Raw genomic sequence first — 11,067 nt, forward strand, 5'->3', positions numbered from 1 at the left:
CGCAGAAGATATGTTTGTTCTAGACCACTGGTGGGCAACCTTTCTGGCAGGTGTGCCACAAACTAGTCCCAAACCCTCCCTGACTGCCATTGATCCCCGTGCCTGCCTAATCGGCTGCTTTGCTCTCTGTTTCTTGCCCTATGCTCCCTGCCTGATCTGCTGCTCTGCTTTCTGATTCCTGTCCTAGCTGCGACCATGCTGCCTGTACCCTTCCTGAACTGCTGCAGGCCACACACACAGGCTTCCCATGCTGTTTGTGGCATGCATGACATTGTTTGGCTTGCCCTGCTCTAAGCCTACTCTGATTGGCTGAAGCTGGGTAGGGGGTTTTGTGTAATGCCTAAACCTTTTAATTCCTCAGGCTTGAGGTCCTAGAAGTTACACAATATCTAGTGGAACCTTCTACTCAAAAGCAGAGAATAATGTCCCTTTCCTCTCCGTAACCAGAATCAATCATTGCCCAGGAAGACTGGAATCGGATGTTTGGTACCTAAGCCAAATACCTGTGGAAGGTGGGGAGAAAGGAGACACATGCTGGAAGAAATCAGTAAACCAGGACAGTTACTAAACCAAAACAATACAACCAAGGTCTAAAGCAAGAGGTCAAGGTTATTAGAGCAATGGAGAAAGGATAAAAAGAGAGATTCTTTTCTGTTCAGTCAGCCGACTTCCTACCCAATGAAGCCTTCTTTACCAGCACTGAAGAAGATTGTACTGGCATGCTCTGAAGCTGCAGACAATAATAATTATATCCAGCTCTTTAGCTCTTTTCATGGGGAGAATGAGGCCTGGAGAGTGAAGCGACTTGCCTAGATTTATGCCTATTTCTGGTGATAAGCATTTGTCAGTGACTAAGAATATTGAATCATATAGTGCTTAGGGACAATGGACAAACATGGTGCTTTACAGGCCTAATCCTGACACCCAATACAAGGACTTGCACAATCATAAAGGAGGCTATATATGGACAGTTTTGCAGTAATCGTGCTGATCTGCTTGTTTTATCAGAATTATTAAAAAAGAATATAGGAGTTTTCTACTCCATTTTATTTTCTGTGTGCAGCAAGGAATAACTTACTGTCAGATACTGTTACCGTAATGGTACCTAGACAACAATTCAGAAAAGCCTCCATTTCTTCCCCCCCCCCCCCCGAAACTGCTTCCTCTTTCCAAAATGAAATAGAGAGAAAGTAAAGGATGCAGGGAGAATATTTTTGTTTAAAGTTTTGGAAAGACTTAACCTAAAAAAGCAACAGGCCCAAACTGGCTGGGATGGGGATGCAGAGGTATAGGAGGACACTTCGATGTCAAGCCAGGTGATGTGAGCAGGAACAACCCAGGTAAGTGACAAGGGCCTGAGCAAGCTTGGGAAAAAGAGGGCAGCACAAATACCCCTAGAAGGTCTCAATTGCCTCTACACAAATTCTAGAAGAATGGGGAATAAGAAGGAGGAACTCACCTTCCTGCTAGCTAGCAAAAACCCAGACCTGGATGGGCTTGCAGAAACCTGGTGGGATTCTACCCATGACTGAGCAGTAGACATTAAGGGCTATAGGTTGTATAGACGAGATAAGAGTAGGGAGAAAAGGTGGTAGCACTCTATGTTAAAGAGCAGTACATGTCCTGGATGACCAGGATGGGTTCAGAAGAGGGGCAAACTGAGGCACTCTGGGTAAGAATGTAAGGGGGTCATGGGGAAAGGGACTTGATAGTGGGCGTCTACTACAGACCACCTCACCAGGGGGACGAGCTGGACCTCGAATCTTCAAGTCAGCTCACAGTGGCTGTAAGGACAAGGGATGCGGTTGTCATGGGTGACCTAAACTATCCAGACATCTGCTGGGAGGATCAGTCAGTCAGGTCTGAATGCTTACATAGGTTTTTAACCTGCATACAGGACCTCCACCTAACCCAGGAGGTACATAATCCCACCAGAGGAAATGCCTTGCTGGACTTGGTCCTTGCCACAGGCAATGACCTGGTGAGGAATCTGTGGGTGCTCGACTACTTAGGCGTTAGTGACCATGTCTGCTGGAATTTACTATCCGGCGCAGGGTGGTGGAAGCAAGCAATAAGGCAAAAGTCTTTGACTTCATGAGAGCTGACTTCAATGAGCTAAGGAAATTAGTAAGAGAGACATTGGGGACTTGGAGATTCAATGAGATGTGAGGCCAGGAAGTGAGTGGTTGTTCCTTAAGGAGACAATCCTCCAGGCTCAGAGGGAGTCAGTCTCAATGTGAACCAAAGGGGGCAAGAGTGCTAAAAAGTCTCCTTGGCTCAGTAAAGGCATCCAGGAGTGCCTGAGGGCAAAAGAGGTGGCATACAATCAGTGGAAGCAAGGGGCAATTACCAAGGAGGATTACACCTCCGTTGCTCGTGATTGCAGGGAGGCGGTTAGGAAGGCCAAGGCAGACATAGAACTACGGCTGGCAACGAGAATTAAGGATAACAAAAAGTCCTTTTTCAAATACATAGGGAGTAAGAAGAAGGCACCAGGTAATGTGAGTCCCCTACAGGACAGGCATGGCAATTTGGTGATTGCAGCACAGGAAAAAGCTGATCTCTTCAACGAGTTCTTTGTCTCCATATTTCTAAGCAGGGACCAGGACAACTCCCACCCTACAATTACGGACAGGCTAAGGGGACACAATGCCATGCCTAGGCTCAGGGACAATCTAGTTAGGGAACTCTTGGAGGGGCTGGACGTGTATAAATCAGCAGGTCTGGATGCTCTTCATCCGAGGGTACTGAGGGAATTGGTGGAGGTCATAGCAGGGCACCTGGCATGGCTGTATGAGTGCTCGTGGTGCTCTGACCAGGTCCCAGACGACTGGAAAGGGGCCAATGTGGTCCACATTTACAAGAAGGGGAGAAAGGAGGACCCCGACAATTATAGGCCAGTTAGTCTCACCTCGGTCCTTAGGAAAACCTTTGAGAAAATTATCAAGGAGCACATCTGTGGGGGCCCAGCATGGGAGGTAATGCTCAGGAGCAGCCAACATGGGTTCACTGTTGGCAGATCCTGCCTGACTAACCTTGTTTCTTTTTACGACCAGGTCACAAAGTCCTTAGATGTGGGTGTTGAGGTGGATGTCATCTACCTGGACTTCAAGAAGGCCTTTGACACTGTTTCTCATCCCATTCTCAGAAAAAAAAAACCTAGGCGACTGCAGCATTGATGCCTACAGTCAGATGGGTGGCAAATTGGCTCGATGGTTGCACCCAGAGAGTGGTGGTGGACAGGTTGTTTTCGACCTGGAGGGTTGTGGGCAGTGGAGTTCCCCAGACTTGGTCCTCAGGCATGTGCTATTTAACATCTTTATCAGTGACTTGGAGGTGGGCATGGAAAGCACATTGTTCAAATTTGCTGATGACACAAAGATGTGGGGAAAAGTGAGCACACTGGAGGGGAGGGACAGAATCCAACTAGATCTAGACAGGTTACAGAGGCGGGCAGATGAGAACAGGATGGAATTCAACACAGACAAGTGCAAGGTGCTGCATCTAGGGAGAAGGAAGCTGCAACACACCTATAGGCTGGGGAACACCCTTCTCAAAACACAGTGGCTGAAAGGGATCTTGGAGTCATTGTTGACTCCAGGATGGACATGAGCAGCCAATGCGAGGAAGCGGTCAGTAAGGCTAACTGCACCTTGTCATGCATCTACAGATGCATCACAAGCAGGTCCAGGGAGGTGATCCTTCCCCTCTATGCAGCACTACTCAGGCCACAGTTGAAGTACTGCATCCAGTTCTGGGCACCACACTTCAAGAGGGATGTGGCTAACCTTGAGAGGGTCCAGAGGAGGGCCACCCTCACGGTCAGGGGGCAGGAGGCCAGGCCCTACAAAGATAGACTAAAGGGCCTGAATCTATTCAGCCTCCACAAGAGGAGACCAAGAGGGGATCTGGTGGCCATCTATAAACTCATCAGGGTGGACCAGCGGAAAATAGGTGAGGCTCTGTTCCCCCGGGCACCACCTGGGATAACAAGGAATAATGGCAACAAATTGATTGAGATCAGGTTCAGGCTTGATATCAGAAGGCATTACTTTACAGTTAGGGCTGCCAGGCTCTGAAATGGGCTCCCAAGGGAGGTTGTGCTCAAGAGGAGGTTGGATAGATACCTGGTATTATGATCCCAAAACTTGTTCCTGCCCATGGCAGGGGGTTGGACTTGATGCTCTGTTCAGGTCCCTTCTGACCCTAGAAACTATGAAACTAACTATGAAACTATGACTCATGTAACTCATAAAAACAACCACCTTTTGAAGCCAGGCAACATTGGAAGAAGTAGGTCATTGTCTAGGAAAGCCCATACTGCTCTGAACCAGTTAGTATCTAAAGCCTTGTTTCAACTTGTGCTGAAAGTCCACAAATGTTAATCAACTTAGTGCTGTTTGGCTTAGTGGAGCAGTCACACTTTACGTTGAAAAAAAAAATCTCTGACTGTCCCTTACCTGCACAGCTGTGACTTGCCACTAGAGGCTTGGTGAGCAGAGGCAGGACTAGGAGCTATGGGCAGGACCATCTTTGCTCCTCTTGGGCAGAGCAAGCTGGTCTGATGGGGGGCAGTGCCTCTCGCTGCCTCTGGCACTGACTTGCTCTGCCAGGCAGAAGCAGAGCCAGTCCTAGTGGCAGCGGGAGGCACTATGGCCAATGGGCGCTCTAGGGCTGTAGCACTTGCTCTGCTTGAGGTGCCCAGGGGGTGAGGCACAATACCCAGGCCTGCTGCACCCTAATGTCCCCACTCACCCTGACTCAGGAGGGCCCACTACATTCAGAGATGTGAAGTAGCCACACCTTAATGGGACAGGAGCAAAATTAGCTATATTAGAAATAAGCCTGCCCTGGAGTGGTATAACTTTAAGCTGAATAACAAGTGCTTTAAGCCATTTAAAACATGTTAATGTGCAGCCAGTCCAGGGGTTATGAGCTCCAGAAGCTGCCTAAAATTATCATGGAACAAGGACCTAAGGTGCCACACTGCCATACCTTCTGCCTGATTTCAACCTCTGTGCTCTCTAAGGGCAATGAACCACCCATGGAAAGTGAACAAGATTAAACCCTAAATGTGCTATATGTTTATCACAATAAACAGGGATTAAGAAATATCAGAGGATCTCAGAGAAGCCTCTCTTTCCATTCCTGTCTCATTGCAATTGCATTCCTGCCTCATCGTTGCAATAGGACCTAAAGCAATGAAGGCTAGAGACACCCACCATCTCCAGAGAGAGATATGAATAAATGAATGATCAGCCTTCACCTTACTCCAATCACTTTGCATGGTTCACAGAGTTGAAGTTTGGTATGACCTTAGCTGTTTAGTATAATTGTGACAGACTTACCCAACTGAGTTCCAATGTGTCCTGGGTCTCAAGAATTCTCACTTCTGATTGGTGGAGCCAATCCACCAATCAGAAACAAGCTGGGAAAAGTGGGTGCCACCCTTTTCCCGAGGAGAGGGGGAGAGGAGCTCCCCAAGCTGATTGTGAACTGCAGCACAGCAGGTCTGCCAGACTTCAGGGCAGAGCCCCTGAAGTGTATAAAAGGAGAGCATGCTCAGCACGCTGGGAAGATGCGATGAGGGACTCAAGAAGAGCAGAGCTGAGAAAAGCTGAGGAGAGCTGCCCCAGTGGGCAATAGCCTGAGGCTCATGAAGGTGCCACTGCCAGAGCTACTGCTGGAGCCTCGGCCCTGGGAGCAGGGAGAGCCTGCTCGAGCTCCACTCAATGCACACAGCAGTGCACAGGGCCATCATACCACCCCAGAGCTGCCTGTGGTGGCTTGGGTCAGTCGATCTTGGCATGTGACCAAGAACCCTGGTCCCAAACCCTGGTTGCGGTGCCAGGCTGCTTGGGTTTGCAACTCCTTCCCCAGTATGAGGCCAGGCACCCAGAAGGCACCAGTGGGGTGCAAAGGGAGTCTCGGGGTCCAGGTTTTGGGACCTGCACAAGGTGGCCTGAGCCCCAATGAAAGGCAGAAGGCAAAAGCCGGGGCTCGGGACCCACATGAGGCAGTCCAAGCCCCAATGGAGGACAAAAGGCAGGGGGGTCCAGGGTAGCACAACAAGGCTCCCATGGCTCCCAGCCAGATCCTTGGACCCGTGAGTACCTGGGGAGCAAGTCCCTTTTCCCCCCCTGCAGAAGAGGCATGAATGACTCGTGCCCCCAGGGTCTGGGGGGGCACGGCGGTGGTGGGAGCATGGCGGCGGTAAGTGGGGAAGCTCCTGCAGATGCTGCTGGCGCTGTTGGTGGTGGGGGCGGGGGTGGCGAGCGCCAATCAAGGGTTGGCAACCGCCTGCAGTGTCGATGGCAGCCAGCAGGGATCACAGACCACCCACTGATGCAGCTGGCGGTATCGGCAGTGGGGTGGCAAGTGGTGACCGCCTGCAGGTGCCGCCAACAATGTTGGCGGCGCCTTTTTGTAGGGGGTGCAGTGCCACGTTCAAGGGTTGCATGTGCACCCCCTATGTTTCACCCCTGGAAAGAGGGGAGGTGCCAGGATCTCCACTCTAAGGGAACACTGAAGAGCCTCTGCCAATAGGGTATGTGGGGAAAAGGAGGGAAGACTTGCTCCTTGCATGTGGTAAGCAGTTATATTGTAAAGATAGTTATATATATATATATATATTATATATATATATATATATATTATATATCTCAATCAACGTTGTTATGATGTTAATGTGATTTGTGTTGTGTTATCCAGTTGATGTGTAAATTTATTGGTGTTTGATTGTCTAAGTATATTTATCTGTGGCTATTGTATAGATTTATTCATTTATGACCTCTATAGATTTGTAAATATTCATATTGAATTGTATATTCATAGTTATTCTTTTATTTAAGAATTTGGGTAAATAATAATAAAGTTGTATATAATTACTTGCTTTGCCCTGGCCTAGCTCTATAGAAAAAAGAGGGAATTGCTCTCCAAGGGCATACCCCTCTCACAGCAGTCTCACCTGACCACCCCATCCTCTCCAACTGCAGACAGAGAACACCCCTGGGTGTACCCAGGCTACATAATTATGCTTATGGTAATGTAAGGCCTCGACAAACTTTTAGCCTAAGGGCAGAATATGATAGGCATGTACTGAAGAGACACAAGTTAGTCACCTGCTTAGAAACAGGAAGTAATACAGACAGAAAGGAAACATAACTAGATTGTCCAAAACACTGTCATCCTCTGCATTTATGGAGAACATTCACTTTCCATACGACATTGCTTTTCTCTGTTGTTTTTTCTTGTCTTTCCTTCCTTCTCAGTCTCCTCCACTCTCTCATTTCCCTGTCCCACTGCTTTATGTTAAATTGCACTGAGATTCATCTTAGGAAAATTTCAAGCTAATCAAACATAAGGAGGAAAAATGTATTTGGTGCAAGGGGCAGAAACCTGTGGAGTAATCGCATTTTACATTAGGGAAAGCAAGAGTCAGACAAAACTCTGCAAGGAGACATACCAATGCAATGCTAGGTGCCTGTGGAGAAGCCTCTAAGCTGAAAAAAGGGAAATGATGGTTATGGCCTGTGCCCTTCTAGCTTATGGTCTCTTACATACCATTGAGATATCATCTCCCACCACTGATCTGCTAGTGAGGCTATTTGTTTCAGTGCTGGAGGTCTTCTGGGGCTAACCCACACAATTTCAGTGACCAACACCCATAGCTATGGTTGTCAAAGTCACTGTTTTCAGGCACTTGTATCTACAGCTGGCTGGGATTTTCCTGGTGAAACAGGTTCTCATCAGAAAAAGCTAAAATCATCAAAGTTAAAATGTATTACGCAAATGAATCTGTTGTGACAAGCTTCCAGTAAAATGCAGGCCTGGCTTAGTTTCTTGCCAGCTCACTTCGGGGCAGCTGTGGAGTCTGGGCTTCCTGGTCCCGGAGAATGCAGCCCGACTGACACTGACCTGGGAGCCTGGAAACCCTGGCAGCTGCAGCTAAGCTGGGAGCGTTGGCTCCTCTGCTCAATTTTGTTTCAAAATGAAACATTTCAGCTATCATCAGATTTCCCCCTCTGTAGGGAATTTTTTAAATGTTACTTTTTGTTCTGAAAAAAGACATCTTCCCAGCCTGTCTGGAGTCATACGTTTCATGGACGGGAGATGCTGGCTTGTGACCAGCTCCACTGATAAGTGTCCCAAAGTTCCACCTGTGGGGCTGAAATATTTAGGCTCAGTTTGCACGTGCATGGAAAGTATTTAGCATGTATTTTTTTAACTAAGAGACGCCCACCATTTTTGTAGATGAGAATAAGGAGGGGGGTAAATTTCTTTCTCATTACAAAAACATTCCTGTCACATTCTTTGAAACAATCCTTCAACCCAACTGCCCAGGGGAGGAAGGTGAGACTTGGCAATGTCTTCTCAATTAGGGATTTCATTGTTCCACTGAAAATTGGATGAGGTTTATCCAGTTTAGGAAGCTTTGCAATCAACCCTTGCACAGGAACAAAAATTCATCTCATGCAGAAGGACAACACTAATCTGCATTTAGCCCTCAGAGAAGGCCTTAAGTGGGTATATATGGCATATTTTGCTCCCCCAAACAGAAGAGAGTTTCCTTCTATAATTTAATCATGATTTCTGTGGCATACAGTAGGGAGGTAGTCTGGGCTGCGCATGCATAGAAGGTAACTGCTTAGCCAATACACACAGTTTTTAAGGTTCATGCTGCAGTCTTAAGTTTCTGTATAACAGCACGCTGAGTATGAGAAAGTTCCCAGAAGTCCTATTTGAATCATTGTACGCAAAATTGTGCAGATTATGTAGGTGCCTTCCAGCCTTTCTGTCAGTCAGGTATCAAGCACAACAGTAGTGTTGAATAAGCAGATAAATAAATATAAGGTTATACATATAAACTTCAAAAGATGCTTCCACACTTTGGGCTTTTCAAACTATATTATTTCATAGATTTCATAGACAGAGGCCTCATACAATCATTGGGTCCGGCTCCCTGCCCAAAGAGCAGGCAGTCAGCTAGGGTCAAAGGATTCCAGCAAAAAAAAAAAGCATTAAAATGTTTCTCGAAAATGTCCAGAGCAGGTGCTTGCACCACCTCTGGGGGAAGTCTATTCCAGGCCTTGGGGGCTCAGACAGTAAAGAAGTTTTTCCTTATGTCCATATTGGATAGAAATGCTTTTAAATATGCCATAGAAAACAATCCTGCATTGGCAGAGATGGGCTATATGACTTGATGGAACTTCTTCATATCTAATTTCTATGACACCGTGCCTTACGAAGCCCTAAAACCAAACCTATTCCCCTCCCCTGCAGCGAGAGCGAGTTATATTTTAAATCTGTGTATTAGATTTTCTTTCTAAATTGTTTTATCCTCCTCTTGAAAACCCAAACAATTCCCAGACAGTGACTCTTGCTGACTAATGCAGTCTGGGAGACTTGTAGGTGTCCCAGTAACTTAAAACCAGAAAACAAGCTCCCTAATTCAGTAGCTAGACATTCCAATGAAGACCTATAGGTTCTCAGCTTTTATTTTCTTCTCCTCGGGGTTAAACATGCTTTTATCTATAGCCCTCTTCCCTCCCACTCAAAGCAGTCCTGCAAGATTTCTAGTAGTTTGAGATGAGCTGTAACTCAAGTATTTTTTTTAGCAAGTTCCTGTCTACATCAGAATTTCTTCTCTACTGGGGATCCCAAAGACACTGTTAGTCCCCTGGCTGGATTAAAGAGTGAACATGGTATTGTCAAGCAGAAAAGGAGAGATAAACACTCATTTTGGGTGTGTTCTCTAGACATTTCCCAGCTCTGTAAAAGCCTGCAGTTGTATTACAATATGGGCTCCAGTTTAAAACACAGTCTTGGCCTATTTACACTGCCAGACTGAATAAACCCTTAGTTGTGTCAAGAAATCACAGTATTATAACTAGCTTTCCTAACATGGTGGGAACAACACTATTGATAGGATCAAAAAATGTCAGACCCTCCCTATACAAAGAAACATTCCTGAGTTTATTGTTAAGCCTGCACCAACACAAGCTATAGTTATAGCATGCTTTCTGTCTGGTGATGCTTCTGTTCTGCTCAAAAGAAGGGCTGTAATATGATTGCCGGGCTCAAACTATCCATAACATTAACCTCAGCATTCAAGCCTGTCAACCTGCAAGAATGTCACGTGATCAACATGCAACCAAAATATGGCACATCTCTGTTCTCATGTAATTCCCCCCACCCCGGGTTGACAGTTTAATGGCTTTTATCTGTATTGGTAAGGATGTTTTCTAGGGGTGTGCAAAACAGGCTCTATTCAATTTGGATTTGGCCCGAAACAGGGATAGTGGTTCAATTCATTGATTCAGATTACTGTTCTAATTTGATCTGGCTGTATCCGAATCTGAAGAATCGATGCTGATTTGGAGAGTCAGCAATTCGGACACAGACACAGCTTTATGTTTTTTCTACATATCTCGAAGTACCAGGCATGGCTCGTGAATGCTATGATGGTGGGGCGGATGGAGTGTCCCACAGGAGGCGGGGCTGGGACCACCAGCATTTGCTGGGCCCTCTGCATTTTTGGTGGTGAACCTGGAAGCGTGCTGGGGGGCCCCCTGCACCCCTCCCCCCCGGCTCAGCAATCAGCCGTGGGCGGACTCGGAAGTGGACTGGAAGTGCTTCTGGTCCGCTTCTGGGTCTGCAGACAAGCACGCTGGGGAGTCCCCCGCGCTCTTGTGGGATGCTCCATCCACCCCAGCATTGCAGCATTTACAAGCTGCCTGCTACCTACAGGTAGATAGACAAAACATTTAAACCCGTGTCTATGTCCAAATCGCCAAATCTTTCTGAATCGCTCTGAATTGATTCAGAGGGTTCTGATTTGATTGTAGAGATTAAAGGGTCTCCTGATTAATTTCAGATTGGGAGATTTGGCTGCTGAATTGGACCGAATCTTTGCCGAATTGAATCAGGGACTGAAGCTTTGCATAGCCCTAACATTTTCCCACTGTGTGAATTAAACTGAAAACCTGGTTTGACATACAAAATAAGAAACCATCCTTAACAACAAGCTTGATTTTTAAAAGTCATGAGACTTAACAAAATCCAATA

Source organism: Alligator mississippiensis, chromosome 1 (assembly GCF_030867095.1).
Source record: "Alligator mississippiensis isolate rAllMis1 chromosome 1, rAllMis1, whole genome shotgun sequence".
Classification (NCBI taxonomy): Eukaryota; Metazoa; Chordata; order Crocodylia; family Alligatoridae; genus Alligator; species Alligator mississippiensis.